Source organism: Sander lucioperca, chromosome 18, assembly GCF_008315115.2.
Source record: "Sander lucioperca isolate FBNREF2018 chromosome 18, SLUC_FBN_1.2, whole genome shotgun sequence".
NCBI lineage: Eukaryota > Metazoa > Chordata > Actinopteri > Perciformes > Percidae > Sander > Sander lucioperca.
This window is the reverse complement of record NC_050190.1, coordinates 16,725,417-16,747,893: the sequence shown is the minus strand read 5'-3', so window position 1 is coordinate 16,747,893 and position 22,477 is coordinate 16,725,417. Positions and strand designations below refer to the sequence as shown.

At 42.8% G+C, this 22,477-nt stretch overlaps 1 long non-coding RNA gene across 1 annotated transcript; it reads right to left on the bottom strand.

Annotated features, from left to right (window-relative positions):
* Nucleotides 1-3,252: 3,252 nt before the first annotated feature.
* On the bottom strand, nt 3,253-4,780 carry LOC118493771. Its single transcript, XR_004895784.1, has 3 exons — nt 4,717-4,780; nt 4,543-4,625; nt 3,253-3,335 (listed from the first exon to the last, which is right to left on the bottom strand). It is a non-coding gene; the product is annotated as an uncharacterized LOC118493771 (long non-coding RNA).
* Nucleotides 4,781-22,477: the final 17,697 nt, after the last annotated feature.

The window sequence follows — 22,477 nt, the reverse complement described above, 5'->3', positions numbered from 1 at the left end:
TTAGTCTCTGACGGGTGGAGCTCATTTTAAAAGGCTTAATGGTGCATTTAACCAGTCCAAAACACTGTGCTTTGGAGCCCTCCTTGCACCATTGGCTCGGGGTTGTCTTCCTGCTTCCTAAATGGCTTATAAACAATACTAAAATGCTAATCATGTTTGAATGGCCAACACCGGTGGACATGCATGTATCGTCAAGCCCGGGGCTCTTCTAAATGCCTGCTGTGACAAATCAAGATCCAGAAACGAGGGCATTTGACTGCCATGGTGTCTGCTTCCTGGCCCATTCTCCACCTCTTCACTCTCTTTGTCATAAAAAACCTGGATAGCCTTCATAAAGTGCATTTCTCATGCTATTGTTCAGCTAATCATATCCTCTCCAACAATTTCAGGATGCGACAAGATAAGATAGGGAATATTAATGCCATATCGCCTCATCTGAAATTATGAAAATTGGTGGGGGGGGGCATCGAGGTAGGAAATAGAAATCAATTTGTAGCGCTTCCATTTTGTATATTGCCTTGAAAAGAAAACAGTAATTTTCCATGTTATCTACCTCAAATCCTATTAGAATCAGGTTAATTTAGTGCCAACGATTTCTAAACGTTATCATTTCATTCTATCAGCTGATGTCTTTGAGTGCTCTCTGTTTGTAAGGTGTAACTGTTCGAATTTAATATCATGTCAGATACCATATCTGACTGAAGCGTGATCTTGGTTATCACTTGCTGAATGGTGAATGCAGGAACATCACATTAATTAAATACTCAATTGTATTAAGCTTACAATGCGGTCCACCTTTGAATAAAGTGAATGTAACTGTACTGCTGATTAAAATCCTTCCTTCCTTCCGCTGTGTTAACATGCCAAGTTCAACTCTTAGCTTGACCTTATGTGCCTTGTTTTTATCTTTCTTGGTAACATTTCCCTATTCTATCTGCATTGAATCATTGAATTTAATTGAGAAATATCACCTTGCCTATAGTGTACACTCCAGCAATGTACAATATAACATATATTCTTTGTAGCATAAATACTCTATGGTATGCAAGTTTTAAATGTTCTGAGCTGCATGCTCATAATTTACCACTATAGATCTTGAATTCATGAATATGAATGTGTCTTCCTCAAGAGCTGGCCCCTCTTGTCTTGTTTCAGTGCAGCGGTGTATCAAGGATGTACAGCCACATCTTACCTTAAATAAGAGTCTCTGTTTACACCTTCAAAGCACTGAAAGAAGAAGCTCTCACAGAGTTTCTTTTCCTCTCCCTCCTGATTGTTTGCGAGCTTGATTCGCTTGGATTCTTAAATGATAGGCTCATATAGAGTCCCAGACTTTATTTATGTGGGTGCGTATTGGTTGGCTGCCTCCTTAAGCGTGAGGAGATATGCAAGAGCAATCAAATATTTCTATGGCTTGTATAAATGATGGTGGATAGGAGAGGAAGTTTGAATTTTTCACTCCTCATTTGTGGTTCAATTGCCAGAGTGTGTATTGCCTGTTTTTCCAGAAAGAAAATAGATGGCTTTGTCACTCAGTATGCATAAACTGTTGGGTCTGTTTGTTGTACGCTGTCAACGGAAATGATAGCAATTCTATTTATCTTATGAGAAAGACATTGGTACAAAGTCTGAATAGCAGTTTTCATGAAAGGGATTGTTTGTCCATTCTGAAGTTATTTTCGTCAGACATTATATGACATATCTTCATGGACCCTTTCAAATGCTGAACTCCCTGTCACAATGTGATATGTTAAGAGGAAAGCAGAAAAGAAACTTGATTTTTTTGTTTTGTTGCATACACCTCAGAAACCACAGTTTGACATGCTGTGCTCTTATTTCTGCATATACTGTAGTGTTTAGAATTCAAAGGTAGTATCAAGCAAAAACTTGATAAAAGTGCTGGTAATTATGAGCTACTCATCCGACACTAATAATACATCGCATAGATTACACTTTTTCTCTTTATCTAGAATGACAGACTGTCATACATACAGCCCCTCCACATCTACCTTGCAGTCTCATATCATTCAGCACTTGAACCAAACATATATTTCTATCAAGGTGCGGGAGAATAGCATCCTCCGTTTGGCGCAGAGGAGGTGTGTCCCCTTCTATAGCTTCACGAGAGAGGGAGAGAGAAAGACGGTAGTGTTAACTGGTAGTGTTTGACTTCCCCCAGCCAGGAGTGGGTAATTCTGGAGCCCTGTGTGAGGTTGTTAGATCACTGAGGCCCAAGACAGCACCATTCTTTGCAGACCCTTGACAGCAAATATGTGGTAATGATATTGTCTCCTGCTGGGTAATAACACACAATTCAGACTGCCACATACTGCAGTCGCCGGGGAAAAATGGAGGGGAGAGAGAAAAAAAAGAATTACACTGAAGTACTGGAGGAAAATGACAGGAGAAATGTCTTCAACCTGAAGTGCTATATTGAAAAAATTCACTCCTGCAGGACACTGCAGTGGGAACAACTGTTTTATTCCCCTCTTCTCAATATGATGTGGCCACTGCTATCTGTAATAGGAACAAGGTGATTTCCTCATGCAAATGTCCATTTTAAAATGGGACTATTTAATGATAATTATGTTTGCACTTGGGCATTTTAAGCAGTCCAGTCCCTGAATGCTAAATACTGTTAGCTGGCTGTTGACAAAACCCATGGCTTCAAATGACTAAAGCTCTTTGTGTCCATGTCACACACTGCATAGTTAGTGTTTAGTACAAACAGAATTTTCCTACTATGGAGACCTTCCATTTTTAACCAGACCACACTGGCAGCTTCAACCTTGACCTTTGTGTTGCTCCACTTGGTACTCGGCTTGTAATTGTCAACACCATCCATCACCAGCCAATGTGGGGCTGGGAAGGGGGCCGGTCCCCCTGCTGTAGTGTGAAATTGTGGCATGTGATCCTTAATGTGCGTGAAGTAGACAAGGCCTTGACACAATGCATCAAGCTTCAGGGGGGCTCCTCTATTAGCCTCCCGCTGTGCCCCTGGCTGCCTGGACTTATTCCTAGGGATAAGTTGGAATAATAGTGTTATGTCTGCATGCCTCCAAGACACCTTTAGCCTTCCTTAGGCCCAGGGCTGTCTGTCAATCAAACCCCTGACCAGTTACTGACAGGACGGCAGCTAGCAAGCATATCTGCCAAGTCCAACAAACCTCTTGTATATTAACAGATAAAAAACATATTTTCCATTCTTTTCTACTAGTAAACAAATGCCAGTGAGGATATTTGGGCAATCCTCAGCTCCAAATGAAGTGAGTTTTTCAAAATGATCTTCTCTTGTCTTCTCTGCTAATGTCCATGATCTTAAAGACCTCGCCTCTCTGTAGCATGAGAGAGAGGGAGAGAGAGAGAGAGAGAGAGTGACTCCCCCTCCTTATTCATACATTTGACTGCCAGAGCAGCACTGTGCAATGGGCTAAAATAAATGAGAGCACCATGTAAAGGTAGCCTTGATACCGCGCGACTGGGTGAAAAAGGGAGACACATTGAAACAGAATAATTCATCTTTTCTATCAGCCCATCCGCTCACGAGTTGAACCAGGTATTCAAATGGGTTCAATCTTAGCCGCTCAGATTTGCATAACACAGACAGATGAACTCAAGTGATTGAATTGGGCTAGGTGGAGTGAAAAAAAGAGAAAAGAAAATGAATTTCCAAGCGAATTAGGAAATGATGGAAACGGCAAAGGGTACATTATTTATTTTTCACACTGAAATAATTACGGAGTTAACCTTTCCTTTCAATATGACAGCCCTCTAAACCCTCTTTATCACAGGGAATTTGATGCACTGGACTCTCTTGGAAAAAACTTGACTCTTATGACAAATAAAACAACAGCATTACCTATTATCTCACTGCCATAGCCATACCTGGTCAGCTGATTTGCATTGGTCTGCTAAGCTCCACCTGAATGTCATGTTTTGTTGTCTATCAGTGATGTAACACTAATGTCTGTGCAACTTCCCCATAACTGTCAGTGACCACTATAGAGTCACAACACTGCAGGAGGGGAAAAAGCAATTTCATGGTTCACTCTGTGGTTAATGTGCGGCTGTAATCTTTAGAGAGGCCTGTCCTTTTTGTTTAAGTTTCACAGAATAAAGGGTTGGACTATCGTAAGCTCAGCCCAATTAATCACTGGGCTAAAAGGTGGCGAGAAGCCATCCACTGGGAATGGGCCATGGTCAAAGTGTGTGTCTATGTGTGTGTGTTTGGTTGAGCGAATAAGTTCTTTCAAAAGGATCAGCTGGTGTGTATGTATTTACCTGAGTGTGCAGTATGTGCTTTTTTGAGAGGAGGGGGGTGGGTGTACTTTACTGACTGTACCTTTTGTGTGTGTGTTTGCGTGCTGTGCTCACGCCGTCAGGTAAGCCTCTCTAATTGCTGCGAGGTGCATTAGCACTCAGCCACCTCTCTCTCTCTCTCTCTCTCTCTCTCCCTCCCCGTGTCTTTGTTTTTCCTGTCAGTGCCAGTCTGCAGGCCAGAAGACAATCAGACCAAAAGGGTCATTTTCTGCAAGAGCTCACCTCCCTTCTCCAAGCCTCGCCACTGACAGGCTCCTGCTCGGCAGGAACCCTAAATTAACACTTGACGTCTGCGAGGTTCAGCCCTGATGAGGCAGCAGAGAGACAAAATGTCAGAAAACAAACACTCGATCATTTTTGCTTCATTTCCTTCCACTGCTGGAGAAACACACTCACCTGGAGGGCTGGAGAGGGCTGCGGTGACATTCACTCCCATATTTGTTGCCGTGGATCAACCCTGGAGCCTATGGGCCGAGGTGAAAGGTTGAGACCAAATAAGAATAGAGGGATGTTGAGTAAGAATTGGTAATTAAGTAAACATTATCAAGAAGCAAACTGAAGGGAGAATTGAGTCGTTTTGACACCTGTTGGGTTTAGATCAATTAGGTGAACTCCACTCTTTATTTCAACACATCAAGAGAGAAATTGGATTATTTTGTCAAGTCAACATGTACAAAATACAAACACATTTTTGATTTTCTTTTGCAAAACAATTATTAATGTATTTCCCTGCCTTGGGACTGCATTCATCTCCGTTCTGATATTACAAAGTAAATTATTTAGTTTTCCTGAGCGCATCAACAACAACCCTTGTAATTATTCCTCACTGGGGATGTGCACAACACTATAGGACTCAACACTGTAGAGTAGTATGATACTATTTGAAGCCTACTTCAAACACAGTGCCCCCAGCGAGTTCCGATAGCGCCAGTGTCTATTTTATTATTTGCTTTATCTCTTTGTTGCGTGAGAGTTTATTTGTTTACATGAGAGGGATTGGAGGTTTGGTGATCTGAGCAAATTGCAGCAGAAAGTACTTCAGATGGGAATGACTGTAATTAGCATGCTCTTAAATGTGGAACGCTCTTCTAATGTTTTTGTTTACGTGCGGCAGCTGATCTGTGACTCGTTGCGGGGGCGGCCCACAGGCAGGTTAAAATCACTTGTCATGCCAGAGATCATCATTATGAGCTTACAATTGGTCAGTGTTGAGGAACAATCAATGCAGCGCCAGGTAGACACTCTACAACCAGCATATGCGGTGAGATTTTGTGTGTAATTTTGTATTTATAGTTGTGTTTTCCAGAGTGGATAATTTGAACATATGAGTGCATTTATGTGTGAATGTCTGGTCATGCTCATGTTTTGGCTCGTTTTTTCTTCTTTTTTCTAAGGTAAACGAACTGTCTTTCCCTAATCTCTGCATCTACACTGAAGAATATGTTCCATAACACTCATTAAGAGTCAATTAAGAATTTGCTGGTGTGCCCAGTTTTTCAGTCAGTGATTATATTTCACTGGAGGATAATATCCAGGTAAATTAAGATTTAGATTTAATTCAGCCCTGGTTGTCACTGCATCTCCATTTCACATGATGAAACAATTGAGATCTTATCATGGATTAAAGTGGGGGGATATTACACCTAATTTAAAATATGCACATCTACAACTGCACGCACAGCTTAAGCATCCGCCATGATATTGTGGAAAAAAAGAAAGAGCGTAACAATTAAGCGCCTTCCGCGCAAAACTCAAAAGGCTGTGAGATACAATTCATTAAAATGGCAGAGGAATTCAGGGCGGAAACGCTGCCTTAAAGAGTTCTTGAGAAAGATAAAGAGAGGCATCAAAAGAGAAGGAGACACGAAAGGAGCAAAGAGGAGACAGGAAGTTGGGAAACATTGAAAAGAGGGTGCCATAGTAGCCAGGTGACAGTGTGACAAAGTTGTGCTTGTTACAAATGTTCCCAGACTTCCTCCCTGTTGCTCTCTCTCCCTCCCTCAACCCCCTTAGAGCCCATTGCAAAAGCTAAGCTCCGGCATCTGAAGTGGCAACACTTGAGATGGTGAAAGTGACAACATCTTAACATAAGCTGAGGGGCTAAAGTGAAAGTCAGTGCGAACCCCCAACCAACTTCTCTTTCCACCCACATCCTTCACCCCTGCTCTGTCATCCCTCTTAACCCCCCACACCCCCCATGCATGGGCCACACAGTAACCATGATGTGGCTATTTGGACATCCAACCTGCCTTCAACAATGAGAAAGTTACAGGTAGAGAGCAGGGATGAGACTACCCATGATTCAAGAAGTGGAAATAAAAGGTGAAAGGTTGAGAAGAAGGAAAGAATCCCTCTCCGTCTCCTCTCTTTCTATGTTTCACTGTCATCGTTGGTCCTTCCTTCCACTTCCAGTCACAGGTGACTCCAAACAGAACTGGAAGCATGTAATCCGCCCAAATCCAGCCTCTTCCGAGGAGTGTAAAACCAGGAATGTTCTGTGGGGGTCACTGGATTAGACGGAATTCATGGTGGTAGCTTGGCTTGAGAGGCGGAATTAGCGGAGTAGGAAAAAAAGGGAGAGGAGACTGAACTGGTTTTGTATTAAAATGAGCTTACCAGGTGGTCTCCCTCCCAAAAGTGGACACAGTGTGTCAAGTAATCTGAAAAGCCCCCGGGTGTTTGTTGCTCATTGGCCAGAGGCCTGGTAAAAAGAGAGAGCGAGGGACTGAGAGAAAGCGAGAAAAAGAAGAAGGGGGGGGGGGGGGGCTGGCTAGGGAGGTGGCACTGATGTGGCCATTGAGGCCTCAGTGAAATGTCTGTCAGGCTTGGTTTACCACAACCACAGCAGTGATTAGGGCCCTTTTGATGACAGGTTTAGTTTTCTGTCTATTGGCAAGAAAGTGAGAATGGACAAGAGGGAGGGGTTGAGGAGGAGGGTTGGGTTGCATTGGGAGACTTTGGGGGTGAACGTTTACGCACTGTTGCAGGAAAACGGGAGGGGTGGAGATGGAAAGGGGTGTATATTAATGTCTTGCACCAGGGAGCTCCTACGTAATTTCCCAGCGGGTCATGGGGTCAGGTTTGTATTTAGTTAGTGGTAATGATCTCGTTAGGGATCTGAATGGACCACCGTCTAAGCCCATTGAGGACAGCGAGTGTGCCTCCCCATCCCCCACCTCTGCCTGCCTTGTGTGGGCTTACACAGCCCGTGAACTGTGATTAATGGACTTCCAGGGCTTAATAACTTGCAAAACAGTATTAAACAAGGGAGGCCCCGGGACAATCGGAGAGGCTACCCAGGCGGAGTAGGAGGTGGCTGTAAACAGTGCCCGACAACAATTGCAATGCATGGAATTAATTGAGATGGGCCACTCACAATGCTACAGCTGGCTAGTGGCAGGGAGCCAGGCCTGGGAGAAAGCTTCACTGGTGCTTCCAGGTGGCCCAGACCAGGCAAGGCCTTTTCAGTTTTGTAAGTGTTAAAAAATAGAAGGGGAGAAAGGCTACATTTGTGATGGGGAGACAGTGAGAGGAAGCCATTGAGTAGAGACAAGAAAGAGATTAAAGAGCACAGACAGTGGTAAGCAGATAACGGGGGGACACATTCAATGGAACAAGTAATCCTTGACATGCAAGCACAAATATGAAGCCTTTTGTCTCTTGTGTCTAATTCAAGCCAGAATGCGTTAAGTGGCAAAGCAAGAATGGTGATCCACATTAACACAGTACACAGACAGATAAAACACACTCATCTGTCCAAGTGCACACACATATACACAAACATTTCATCACAAACTCCCTCCCCACCCTTCCCACATCTCCCGTCCGTATTATATTCTTTTTTTTTCCCACACTTGTGCCCTCTTGTCTGGAAACAAATGATCCCAGCATGGAGTCATGAGTACTGATGTGTTCAGACCACCCTCCACTCTGTCATGGAGCTTGTCTTTTCTCCTAAGCATTGGTGTGCATTTTATGCCGGTATAATGCATCTCAAATTTGTAAATATAAGCAATGGGGACCACTTGTGACGAGGGAAAGCACTTTTTAATGGACATGGGAACTACATTGGTCTACTTTGTGAAAAGGCTTCTGTTGAATGAAATTGACTGGTTTGTGGTCAGGGAAACAACAGAGAACATTTTTTGTAAATACATTTTTTACAAATACATGTCAAATGTTTTGTTTCATTTGCAATCTTGTCTAGCAAATAATTTGCAGAAGTATGTTTGAAAATGAATACCTGAGATTACAGTTATTGCCATTGTTGAGACAAACAATGCCAGCACGCAGAAAGTAGATACTGGCATAAAACAGCAAAATTGCACAGTGTGTGTTCAATTATAGGTAATTATGAAACAATTTGGAAAGCATTTGATTAAAACATGAACAGGTAGTTTCGCCCATCATGAGGCATGTGAGATAAATATTTTCATTGTATGCAATGTAACCATTGCTTTTATCACTTAGATTTAATGACAATATTATCCTCAAAAAATAGCATTATGTTGTACATTTCATATATATATAATTCTGACATTTTAGAATTGCTTTCCTATATTTTGTCTTGCTTCAATTAGAAAAATCTAAATTATCCACATCAAGAAAAAAAAATATAGTTGTAACATGCTTGTCTTTGGCCATATAAGAGAAAAAACATTGAATAAATGCATGCAGCTGCAAATACAGGAGGCTTAGCTGTTACTGCTGTTTGACATTCTCTCCAGTGGGTTTGGCTTTTCTCGACAGTGTCTCATCTCCAAATGAGTGACACTGGGGTCATCCTAATCTGCTTTTCTTGCAGATCAGAGACGAGTTAGACAAAAGCTTGTTTTCCCATTCACTCCAGTGTAGAAGTCCAATATGTCTCCAAAGTATTTGCCCAAACCCTTTACTTAATCAGGAGCTGAGAGGTTATTCAGAACCACAGTCTGATGCTCCTTCCAAGTTTCTGATATATGTGTGTGTGTGTGTGTGTGTGTGTGTGTGTGTGTGTGTGTGTGTGTGTGTGTGTATGAGTTAAAACACTTCTACAGCACAAACTAAAGTAAAAACACAAATTAATCAGATTTTAGATATTAATTTAAAAAAAAAATTGATAATGCCATAATGTATCAATACTGTATGTAGTTGCTACAAATTTGAATTAAACGCAGTTGTTACATTTGTTTTTACAATCACATGAAATAATGACATTTGTGTGTAGGAATACATACTGTTGCATTATCTCTCTATCTCCCTCTCACCCCACAGCTGTCGCCAGAACTCCCCCACCCCACTCACCCTCTCTTGCATCAGGGTGTGGGTGCAGCGGGTGCAGTGGGGGCCTTGGCCCTGACGAGGCCAAGAAGGGATCCACTGCTGTGCTAAGCCTCTGGCTCCCTGCTCCCTCCCCACCTCCTCACATCATGAATAATGGAACAGAGAAATACATTTATCTTTTAATAGCCCCGGCCCCCTGGCTGAGACCGTTCAGTCTGGCCCAAACCGCCACAGCACAGGGCTGAGGTTTCTGAACACACCCCCTCGCCCCCATGCCACACCACCCCACCCGTGATTGTCTCTGCTCCTTTTGAAGTTGGGTGCTTCTTAGTGTCCTAGAGATGGGTAATCAGGCTTGATTTTTGAAGGTTCAGGCCATCTTTTGAAGGGGCGGTCATCCCCACGTTCGACCAAGGAGGGCTACGCTCATGGTCTGTGTAAGAATTACTGTAATTTCATCAGACATATTCACTGCCCAGTTTTAAGTTTAATAGACTCAAAAAAGTAGATGAAGAGAGCATTTTGATCGTGGTACGAATATAGTAGCAGGATTGTGTAAAAGGATTCTGTAATGCAAATTGCCAGCTGTGAAATAATTGTATGGTAAATATAGGAAGGCTTCTGTTATTGATTCAAATGTGAAGCCATAAGAGAAATGTTTAAAGAAAAAAACTGAATCTGGATTATTGAGACAATGTGGGCTGTATAGTTCATCCTGTTTTTCATGATGTGCTAAATATTTGTCTTTTGAATCTCATGCCTCAAAGATTTTGAAGAAATTAAAAATAACATATGCCTTTGTATATATTTTCTATGAAATTATATGTTTTCATTATAATGGTGAGTTTTTACAATGAGAAAACACACACAGGCATAGATTGATGCACCTCAAACAAATCTCATACAGTTTGCATAATTACTATCAATACTAAAACTAGATATGTGCATCAAATAAAGACATTGTCCATCTCGGTTGCCACACTATTTCTAATGAGATATTATAATTTCAAATCAGGCAGGCTCTTAATGCGCTACGTATCGGTGCACCATAATGTGGGAATAACACTGTCTTTCTCTATTTAACTAGGATCAGGAGGATTTCAGTGCAGCCTCCTGGTCCTTATTGCTTACACATCTGTATGTGAGGGCTCTGGGGAAAGTGTAGCTGGATACCTTAACCCTCTGTTTGTCTACGCTGATTTAAGACTCAAACAGCCCTCGCTGTGTCACTCGCAGAAAAAAGAAAGGGACTGAATCAGCCTGCAGTGGCTCTGATAGTCATCCGAGTAGGTCATTAATAGAACAATTATTTACACAATTTTTTTTTCATCCCAGTGAGGGATTTGACTCGTAATCTTTTTTTATTTAAATACATGCATAAAGTTACAAATGACACTTTTGTAATAGGATCCTTTTATTTTAAAAACTGTCCTTAAAATAAATAGTGTTGAGTTTCTGTGTATTCCGTGTCAAACAAAACAACATTTTCTATATTTCATATTATTACATCTTTTTTTTTTAAATAATAAAAAAAGGTCTTTTTTTGTGACAGTTTGTAACAAAATTTTAGGGAGCGCTAATGTTAATGTATATGTTAGTGCACACATTTTTAATGCAAAAACAATTGTACTGTATTTCCCCATTACCTAGCAGGCAATATTTACTTTCATCATGATTCTTTCTTTTTAATGTACTTTCAGGTTTGTTGGTGCAATACACATACATAGGTAGAATGTAGGAGTCAACAATACCAAGGTACAATATGAGAGACTTTCATGTCAGATATTTTATGTCACTAACTTGTGATCAGATTATCACATTACTGAAAATACAGAGAACAAAACACACTCGAGAAACACTGAAGCTGACATCACTTTTTCAGCCAACAATAACAAGTTCAAGCACACACTTCTTCACAACATGCCCCCAACCCCACCCCCCCACACACACAAACACACACACACACACACACACACACACACACACACACACACACACACACACACACACACACACACACACACACACACACACACAGCGCAACCTAAATCTCTTTTCTCTATATCTGCACACACAACCCATTCGGCACCAAACCCCTCTTACCGACTACTCCCCTGCACCCAAAGCCTTCAAGCAGCCCTGGGCTTGTGTAGTCATGCGTCAGTTGCCCGGTGTTGGGGATGAGGCCTTGCTAGCTGTAGCTGTAGCTGGGTCCTAGCCAGCAACTCCTCAGCTCCCTGCTCTGCTCTATGGAAGGCAGAGAAGCTGAAAGCACCATTTATCATCACTTGTGTGGGCAGCATCACCACGGCAACGCTCAGGCTGGCAAATGCCACTGCTGTGAATACTAATGAGGCTCTTGGCAGGCCTGCGTTGGCGTCAATGGGGCCAGGGTTGTACTCTATGTGTGTGTGTGTGTGTGTGTGTGTGTGTGTGTGTTTGTTTGTGTGTGCATGCGCGCGAGCCAGTGCTAGGCTCTGGGAGGGCTACAGTAGAGGTAAACAGTCCAAAGGAAATCAATTAAGTGTTTCCACAGTGTTTGGCAAGCGCTCTAATCTTCGGCAGCACATTTTAAAATAAGGGCAGAATCTGCCTTTAATACCTCCTCTGCTTTCTGCATGACAATAAACAAGCAGGCAACAACAAACAGCCGAGCACACCCGAGCTTGGCTAAGTCCTACAGTCTGTACTTTGAGAAAACACACAAGTGAAGTCATTATTCCAGAGTTCTTTAGCTTTCTTCCCCATGCAGAATGTATGTTTTTTAGAACTGGACATTAAATAACAGCAAGTATTTCCTCAAGGTTTCATATTCTAGGAATATAATGTTTATAAGTGAAACAATCTGAGGCTGAAAGGCATTTGTAATGAGCAGTGTTCTGACATTCGGGCACATCTGCCTTATTGCTATTGACACTAGCTTTTAGTTTCAGTGGGGCCTTCACATTGTCACCTGTCAAAGATGCTCTCCCTCTCTCTGTTTCTCTGTGACTCTTATGTGAGAGTGATGCTGTGAATAAATTGGGCTGGAGCATGCCTGCTCCGCTCTTTATTGATTCAGGCACTTTGATTGAACAGGGATCTAATCAATTCTTCAGTGGTAGTGAGACGCCAGAGTAAAATTATTCTTAGCCAAACCCTTCAAACGACTTGTCATTAATTTGCCTCTTTACTGGCACTTGTTTGCAGAGAACGAGATGCGTTTCGGGCTTCCTCTGTCTATTAGCAGGGTTGTGCTCCTGGGATTTTCATGGGCTGTTAAGCTTGGGGGGGGGGGATGTGTGTGTTTGTGTTTTGTGTACAAATCTGTGTTTATGCGTATGTGAACTGGGGGTGATTGGGCACACTATGCTTGCTCATCCTTACAGAGTGACTTATTAGTGCTAATTGGGAAGGACAGTTCAAACAAGCACAGAGGAGTGGTTGTCACACAAGCGTGACATGAGTGTAGAGAGGCAGGCAGTGCCGGGTGCTCTTTCCAGCTTCAGCCCTCCCTTTTCCCAAACCCAGCCCTCCCTGTGTCTCCTCCTCCCTGGACCCCCCTCACCCCCCACTCCCCACCCCCTCCCCTCCTGGCTGTCCCTGGCCCCTGGCCTGGACCCGCAGAGTGGCCACAGAGTGGGCTCTTTGTCTGGACACGGCCATTAGCAGTCAGCGGACTTCAGAAATGTGAGCGGGACAAGGCAGTGGACAGAGGCGCAGACAGAAACACGGCTGTCTGAGACACTTAGGAAGTCAACAGCTGACGGAAGGGCCAACACAAAGGAGGAGCTACTGAAGCATGGGGAGCGTGATCTGCATAGAATATAGACCTCCCTCCATTCGCTTGTGCACTTTGTGGCGAGCACACGCAAACAGCTACATGAATCCATGCACACATATTATGCACATAAACATGCCTGATATGCTACTGAAGAAGGCAAAAACAGGCACACACACACACACACACGCACGCGCACACACACACACACACACACACACACACACACACACACACACACACACACACACACAGGTTTGTGGCACTATCTTTGTGGGGACCCGTCATTGACATAATGCATTCCCTAGCCCCTTACCCTAACCTTAACCATCACCACTAAATGCCTAACCTTAACCCTTACCCTCACCCTAACCATAACCTAATTCTAACCCTAATCCTAAAACCAAGTCTTAACCCTCAAACAGACCTTTAACCTTGTGGGGTCCAGGATTTTGGCCCCACAAAGCTGTCAGGACCCCACAAGTATACTGGACTCCCGGATTTTGGACCCCACAAATATAGTTAAACAAGCCCCCCCACAAACACACACACACACACACACACACACACACACACACACACACACAAAGACTGCACACAGATGTGAATGTGCAACATCAGTGCCTCCATTAGCTGGTGCAGAAGATGCACTGACACCACAATATGATTGGAAAGGCATTCCTTCTGCCCTGAACCCTCTAGTTAATGATGAATCAACCGGTGGTGCATCGACACTAAGACCTCTTCCTGGAAAACGCTCCATACTTCTATTTAGCACGGTTTTTGCTAAAAGATGCTAATTCCAATGATTATTTAGTACCATAATAGCTGCAATTATATTCTGCACAAACTGATATAAGGTGTAAGCACCAATTAGTAACTGGTCATTATCTTAAGCATTTGGTGCAGGGAGAGTGAAGTAATAGGCAACCATTCAGTAACCCTTGCTCAGAAAAATGACTGCATAGTGCCTCAGTAATTAGTGGAGCTGTTTGCCTTTAGTTTTGAAAGTGGGTTGTATATTCACTAACCTGCATTACTGCTTATTGCTTGCAGTCACATTTTGCTATTATAGAGACAGCCTTGCTATTAATGGGTAGCATGAGGATTGTGATGTATTTTAATTATTCTCTATTTGGTTATGACAAGAGGACACTTTGAATGAAGTGGCCCTTTTTCTGGAAATACATTTTCATGTACCTGTATAGTAGCATGAAACATTTTTTTAGTTATTTCAGAAATGTACACGAGAGATGAAGCCAAATATTGGTATGGAGATGGCAACAAAGGAAGCCAAATAAGCCAAATTTTCATACAAACATGCGTTTAATGCCCAGCTGAAAGGGGGTGGTTTCATGACAATAATAATGGAAAATTCTGGAATATATAAAAAGCACTGTGTTCAAATGGTATGTAATGGCGATGGCCTGGGCTCTGTGCTGTGTGTGTTTGCTTTCTCAAAGCCATGCCAGCAAGGATCACAAGAGCTGTATCAAAGCACTCGGCCACCATGCGAAATGTCTTCTCGCAGCAGGAGGTTGTGGGATTGTTGTCGGCATCCCAACTCTCTTTGAATGCCAGCCTCACTAACAGGGCAGTTGGCCTACACGGCACTGCTGACAACACAGCTACTTTCAACTTTTATTCTTTAATTCCCCCCCTTTTTTTTTGCCCGGCGCAGCGACTCTCAATGGCAAAGAAGATGACAGACACGTGAACTATTCTGTATTCACTCTATCCTTGTGGAAGACACATCGTAAGTGTAGCTGAACATGTGTTAAGCGTTAAACGTTGGGTCAATATGTATTATTTAAAGCGACGTATGCTGTGGGATTTTTTTGTTCACACTGACAGATACAGGACTTGCGGAACATACAGCCCGATACTCTGCAGAGTATCCGGACAGCTGAGCACAACAGCTTTGTACATAAATCAAGCACACCCCAACACACTGGGCCTGCCTAATAGATGTTTAACTAAACCCCCTCTTTTCAAACAGTTTGACCCTGGTTCGCTAAAACACAATGTGAGAACTCCCTGAGGATTAGGCCCTGAACTCACAGCGAATGGAGGGAATGGCCCACACCGGCTATAAAGGGGCCTGCCATTGTGCTGTCCAGGCATGGGGGAGGACAGTGCGAGCCAGATACATGCCAGTGGGTGGAGATAGCCTTGTTGTAACGACATCTTGATGGAGCATCTTTCCCACCCACCGGAGCAGCACCGGCTCTGTATGTATTTTAATGAGGCTTTGTGTCTGCCCACATATAGCCCCTCTACTGACAGGGAACGTGTTAGCAACATGCTCACCCTTTGTCACAGCACCCAGTCACATAATCGACTGGTTGGCTAGATTTATTCTCTTGACTCTACGTGTGTGTGTGTGTGTGTGTGTGTGTGTGTGTGTGTGTGTGTGTTTGTGCGTGCCCATATGTGCAGGGATGTAAAGAGTAAGAGTGACCTTTTACAGACACTGAACTACATTGTTGGCATGGGTTGTAAAGCTGCCGGTGTGAACTACAAAACCCCTGGAGCTTTTGCAAGTGTCATTACAGACCCCTGTATGTGTATGTGTGTGTGCACGGGGATGGCGGAGCCTAAATAGAAAATTTTAACAAATCCATCATTTACAAGGGTCACTGGGATGGCAGAAGTACTTTGCAGATGCTTGTCCTGAAGATGAATTTGCCTTTCATATTGTAAGATCAAAACAATAATTTTCACTTTTGAAGCAGAGTCTTTTCATTCCAAAGTGCCCTTATTGAGAACACAGTGTAGTTCATCACGCTGGGTGGGGGTGAGTAATTTTATTTTCTTAAGCGGGGATATGGCAGGGCTGGAGGATCCAATTGTGTGCCAGAATGCAATTCAGATTTTATTTTCTTAGTTACTGACCTTGATCAAGGAACTGCAGGGTCAGAGCCTCTCCAATCTCTATTGTAGACTCCAATAGAATGTTAATGAATTGGTGGACTAAATTGGAATATCAAAACGCAGACCCCCTTTCAGCACCCAGTCAAACTGCTGTGGCATGTTGAGTGTTTTGGCGGCTGGACATGCAGAAGGGGTGGGTGGGGATGCCGAAGCCATTCTATCCATTTGTAGCAGGGAGTCTTTTCTTCCTCCCTGAAGAATACAACCAAGTCTCACTGACCAGGAGAGGGAGGGAGTGAATGAATGAAGTAACAAAGTCTGAGGGGGGGAAGGGGGGTAGATGTGTAAATGTGTGAAGGTAAATGTGTGATTTTTAGGTGTGGGTAGTTGGGTGTGTGCAGAGGAGTGTCACTTGGCCCACAATTGGGTGCTGTGTGATCCTGAATTTTTTTTTCTGGGAGAGTACAATGGTCCATTTAGGGTGTACCCAGCACCCCGGTCCTCCTCGCTGGCCCCGGAAGTGCTTCATTTTGTTTAGAGGACAGCTGCACAGCTCTGTTTGTCTTCCCCTGCCTTTTGATTGGCCTGGCATGCTTGAGAGGGGCATGAGTACTGATTGTTTCAAACAGAACCTGGCATGTTATCAGCTGGGAGGATTGTTTATTGGGGGAAAGGCAGGACAAAGTCAACAAAGAGAGCCAGGAGCCAACAGTGGCCCTGGAAACGTCCAGAGACAGTCTTCAAAGGAAACAAGCATCTATACAGCACCTCCGAGCCACCGTGAAATATTACAAATAGCAGCACAATACTCATCTCTCTAGTGCCACCTCAATCAATGGCTTTTGTAGTCAAGTATAAACCCCACTGAGCCAGAATGGGCTCTACAACATCAGCGGCCATCAGAGGACAGATTACATGTATGTATGAATATTAATTATTACATAAGCAGAGGTAGTCAATCAGTGATGATGGACAGCCGCATGACTGCCTTCATGACTAGGGCTCACCATGTTCTCAACACACTCTTTATGTGTACTGTCTGTATTCATATTTAAATTAGAATGTGAAATAGAATATGGTTGAATGGTAGTAAGTAGCAATAAAAATGGATGTTTTCTAATGCATTATTTATCAACGACATTTATCAATATATTCACCCATAAAAACATGGAAAACAAATTCTGCATAAGCAAACAAGAGTAAGAAAGAAAGAAAAATATGTAAAAAAGGAGTATGGGATAATTCAAAACTAGAGGTACACGTCAACAAACTCACAACTGATTCAACACTAGCCATGATTCGGATAAATCTAATTACTAGCTAGCAGCTACAGTTACTACAGTAGCTATTTACCTATGAAAAGAGGCGGCATATTTAATGTCAACTTACGGAAACGTGTGGAGATTCACCTTGCATTTGATATCTAAATGGGAAGAAAAGGGGTTATCCTTTTGGAGTTTGACTGAATAGAACAGATCCCAGAATTAAATTAGCCATGTCTATTTCTTTTTCATGGCCCTGCACTGAGTCCATCTATACAAGGATGAGCGAGTTGTAGCCTTGTACTAGCCACTATCTCCCTGAAAGAGGACAGGGAGAAAAGGCAGCAAATAAACAAGAACGCGGTTTTCGGTGCCTCTCCATCCTACTCATTTTGAAGCAGTTGTGAGTGTCCTCTTTTCATATATATCTTTCTGTCAAGTATTTCTTTTTTCCCTCAGGTTCAGATGGAAACCAATGTCTGATGACACATCTGAGGTACTCTAAAACGTCCTGGAAAGAAAGGGAGAGCGAGAGACATAAAAAAAAAGAGAGGAAATAAATGGGTGTGTATTTGATTGTGTCTGTGTGTTTCCATCTGTGCATGTGCCTTACTGTGGATCTCTGCATGTGTGCATGACTGTTTTTGTGCGTTTGCTAACACACACCATCTAAGGGTGGTGCAGTTGTCCATGCTGTGGCTGGTCTCACACGCTGGTTAACATGCCTCAGAAAGAAGGGATTTTCCCTCTTTGTTTCAAATTTCACAGGCTGTCCAAATGGGCACAGAGATGCTTCCAAAATAAATAAATAAACGGATGTATCAGTGGCCAACATCTGCAGATTATGATTAGCATTTGGAAATTGCGTCCTTGAATGAGATTTGGATGTCAGTCTTCTTTTTATGCGTGTGACTCCTATTCTGGGGAACTAGAGGGTACCGCTTTGTCCTTAAATTGGCTACAATTTGGAGGGAGAAAGAAAGCCTCTTCTCTCTCTTCCCCTCTGCCCGTTATGATGTGCCGTCTGAACAAGAAAGAGACACTATTAATTGTGTTGAATATGAATAGCTGTATTTGGTTAACCAGTTTCAAAGGAAATTGGCCCAAAGGAACTTCTTTTCCTTTTCTTCCCCCTACTGTCTGTCCCTGCTTTTTCTTCTCTCTTTATCAAGATTTTTTCTTCCCTCTCTAATTTTACACTGAGCGAGCTGGCTGCTTTAGTGCGGCTGCATTATCTTATGTATTCAGCTTTCAGCTCCTCTCCCTCTCCCGATGAGGCGAGGCTTAATTGGGCTCCGGCTTTAAAGTCTGTAGAGCTCTCCACTTGCTCATAGAAACACATTCAGGGGCTGCTCATTCACTTCGAGTATGTGTTAGATGTACAAATATTATTTACTTTTATACTCCAAATCAAAAGGCACACACTTCCTGCCTCTCTACACCCAGTCCGTGCAGGAGAATTCACAGTTCAATTCACTTCAGGGTATTTTTTTCCCCTCCTTCGTCAACCGCAATACAAGAATATGCTGCTGCTTCACAACAAAAGTATTATTTAAAAGGACTGTTTAATTACAATGTAGTGGTATTGTTGATAAGGAAATATTAACCCTTTTAAAGGACAGTAATTATTACACTGCCTTGCGGTGGCACAGAAAGGAGAGAGGCTACGACATCTTAATTCTAATAAGAAAAAAAGAAACTATTTTTAAAATTACTGCTATTGAAACAATGGGACATTTTGTATTTTAATTCCAGTTTTGTAAGCCATAATACAATGTGTGACATTGTCTAATTCTTTCATTTAAATTTCAAAAATATATTTGTGTATGTCATGCATGAATCCTTAAAACAAATGAAATATATTATAGATACATCCAATCAATAGTAGAACATATTCTGCTGAAGATTGGATTATGAAATTATTTATGAATGAAATAAAAAAGTAGACACAGATGGCAGAAGTGGAAAATTAAGGTTTCACCTCTTGGAGATCAGGCAAAGAGAACAGCTTTGTGCACACACTCCTCCATTCCTCACAGCTAAACAACCTGAGCAATTAGCTGCACCATTAGAGCCTGGAGAAGAGTGAAAGGAGCTGATAAGAGAAAGATGCCGGAGAGAGGAGGAGAGAGAGCAAGTCAGACACAGAAGAACTTGGTGGTTCTTGTTTCTACAGCGAGCCCCTGTGCCGTTATGTGAAGTGTCGACGCCGAGGCCATTTCAGGCGGGAGCTGATGAACTGCAGAGGAACAATTTTGCACTTCCCTTAGACCTGAGCTTACATACAAACTCCTCCTCATTAGTTTTTGTCACTTGTGCCAGGCACAGGAATAAATGAGACCACTATCAGCTGCTGCCTTGATAAGCTGCCTTATCTCATTAGGTTCCACATCAAAGTTAATCAGAGATGGGAATAGTAATTGGCCGACTAGACAATGCCACAGATCATGGGGCTTTTGTAGTGTATGTCATCTCCAAAACATCAGCAGGCTGGGGCTGGAAGATAGGGTGCATCTGTTGGAGAGAAAAGGAGAGAGGAGTGTTTGTAAGGGGGAGAGTGGGAGTGAGAGCTGGGAGTGAGTGTGCATGATGAAGAGCAGGGGGTGAGAGAGAGAGAGAGAGAGAGAGAGAGAGAGAGAGAGAGAGAGAGAGAGAGAGAGAGAGAGAGAGAGAGAGAAAGGGGGGGGATGAGAGGCGAAAGGAGTAATGGCAGAGGCATAACAAGCAAGCTGCTCAGAATTAATGAGCTTACTCAATAAGAAAAGAATAACCAATCAGTGTGTGTTGGGCAAATATAATTTGGGAATAATTGCTTGATTGCTTTTCTATAGTAGGCTGATTTGACCACACACAAGAACTGAGAATTAAGATGTCAAGACAAGAATTAATTTGGCAAGCGAGGGCACACAAATGTTCCTCTCGCTCCCCACTCAGGCGGCTTGGGAGGCGGCAGAGCCGTGAGTTGGAGCGCACTAATGATGAAAACACAGTGGTAGATTGCGTATTCATTTCCCTGTCTCTATTTTACATAAAGACAGCCATGGCTAATGCCACAGATGTTGGGATATCATACAAAAAAAAAACTTTGCGTATGCTAACACATTTAATTGGCATTTTTGCATATTCCACTCCATTGTTGATAGCTAGTTGCAGCTGATTGTTCAGTTTGTGTCCTCATTGATTTCAGTGTGCGTTTTTTTGGAAGGGTAACTGTCTGGGGAGAGTAATTGGTGCATTTTGACACTTCCCATCCCCCAAACAGTGCTTATTCCTGAAGTCTTCTCTCCTCTCCCGGTTGCCAATTCGTGAAGGCTTAGAGTGCGTCTTTCATTACTTGCTACCTGCTTTGAGAAATCAGTCTCGACCTCACTCACACACACTTGTGTGAGAGGCAATGAGGAAATGTTTTTTTCCTCTAACAAAGTGCCGGTGGTCAGAGTAACACATTAGAGAATAACCAACAGGAATACAGTGAGGAGAAGAGCAAAACAACACCCACCCTAGGACCCTAACGGCCAGCTGCACCCTGCTAATGATACACACACATACACACACACACGTATGTGCACATGCATACACACACAACCCCGATGCTCCATTTCCATTACAGGGCACTGTATAGGGTCTCCCGATGTACACATGGCAGGAGCTTATTAATAGTAATCATGGAGCATGATGCAGGATAGAATCCAACATTAGTGCTACATTTGGAATGGATTCAACCAACCCCCATTCAATTTAGATTTGAATAAGAAATATATCCCAACCTGACCACATGCATATGAATCGCCACATATTTGCTCCCACATGTGTCTGCTACTTAGTTCCAATTAGGCTGAAAACACTGCTGCTGTGACAGAGGCTGCTCACACCGTCTCAGTTATCACCTCTCTGCAGGTTCCACGGCTAAGGCTATTCATTTTCAAATGTGTGTGTGTGTGTATATGTGTGTGTGTGTGTGTGTGTGTCTGTCAGAGTGTGTACGTCCATGTGCATGTGTGCATTGACATTATTTGAGCGGTGAGGTAAGTAAAGGGAATAAATAAGCAGGCAGAGGTCCTGTCATGATGATGTTATTGCCGACCTGGGTTTGCCTGCGGCATTATGAGGACAGGCACACTGCTATATCCCTCACTGTCACATGCACACAGACACACGCACACACACACACACACACACACACACACACACAGACACACACGCACAAACATCTGCGTGCTGGGGATCTAGGACACATGCTCTAGGTAAATTTGCTTTGATCCGCATTGCACCTAATTGAGTCACAGGCAATGTCTCTATTCCCACATCAAGGATTTTGAAAATGTTATATTATTTCGCTTGGGGATTAAACCTAATTTTCGTGTGTTACGCATTAACCTATTAGGCTGGTTCATCTGCATTGCTAATGCCCCGGTGCAGACAGCTGTCACTGCCTTGGAAAAAAAAACATGATCATGCAATCCTTGAATGAGTGATCCCTGCACCGATTAGTGGCAGTGAACTTCGCTGAGCCCAAGTGATAAGGCTGCAAAATTCCCAAGTTGCCAATAGCTCCGAAAATTATCAGACTGTAGGCAAAGGAGAAATTGTGCCTTCCGGCTCAGGGGCTTCAATCCAGGGTTTGCCCAGATTGACATTATTTAAAGCTATGGAAATGGGCTCTGGCTATCTGGAGGATTGCTCGAATAAGAAATTTTCCAGCAACATTTATGAATACGCTGACAGGAGGGGATAGGGGCAAATATATATATATATATATTTATATATAAATATACTGTGTGCATTCTCGAAAAGCAATTTTAGGGTAATTTCATGATTTTATGATCTAATCTAGGTAAATAAATAAACAGATATGTGTGGAGGGAAAACCAATATGGCCGTAATATTCTTAAAGGACCTCAGCAATCTTTACTGAGAAGCTACTTTAGCAGGAATCACTGTATACTATGTGTGGACCAAGTGCATTGTTTTCTAACCTGATGCAGCAGGAATGAAAACA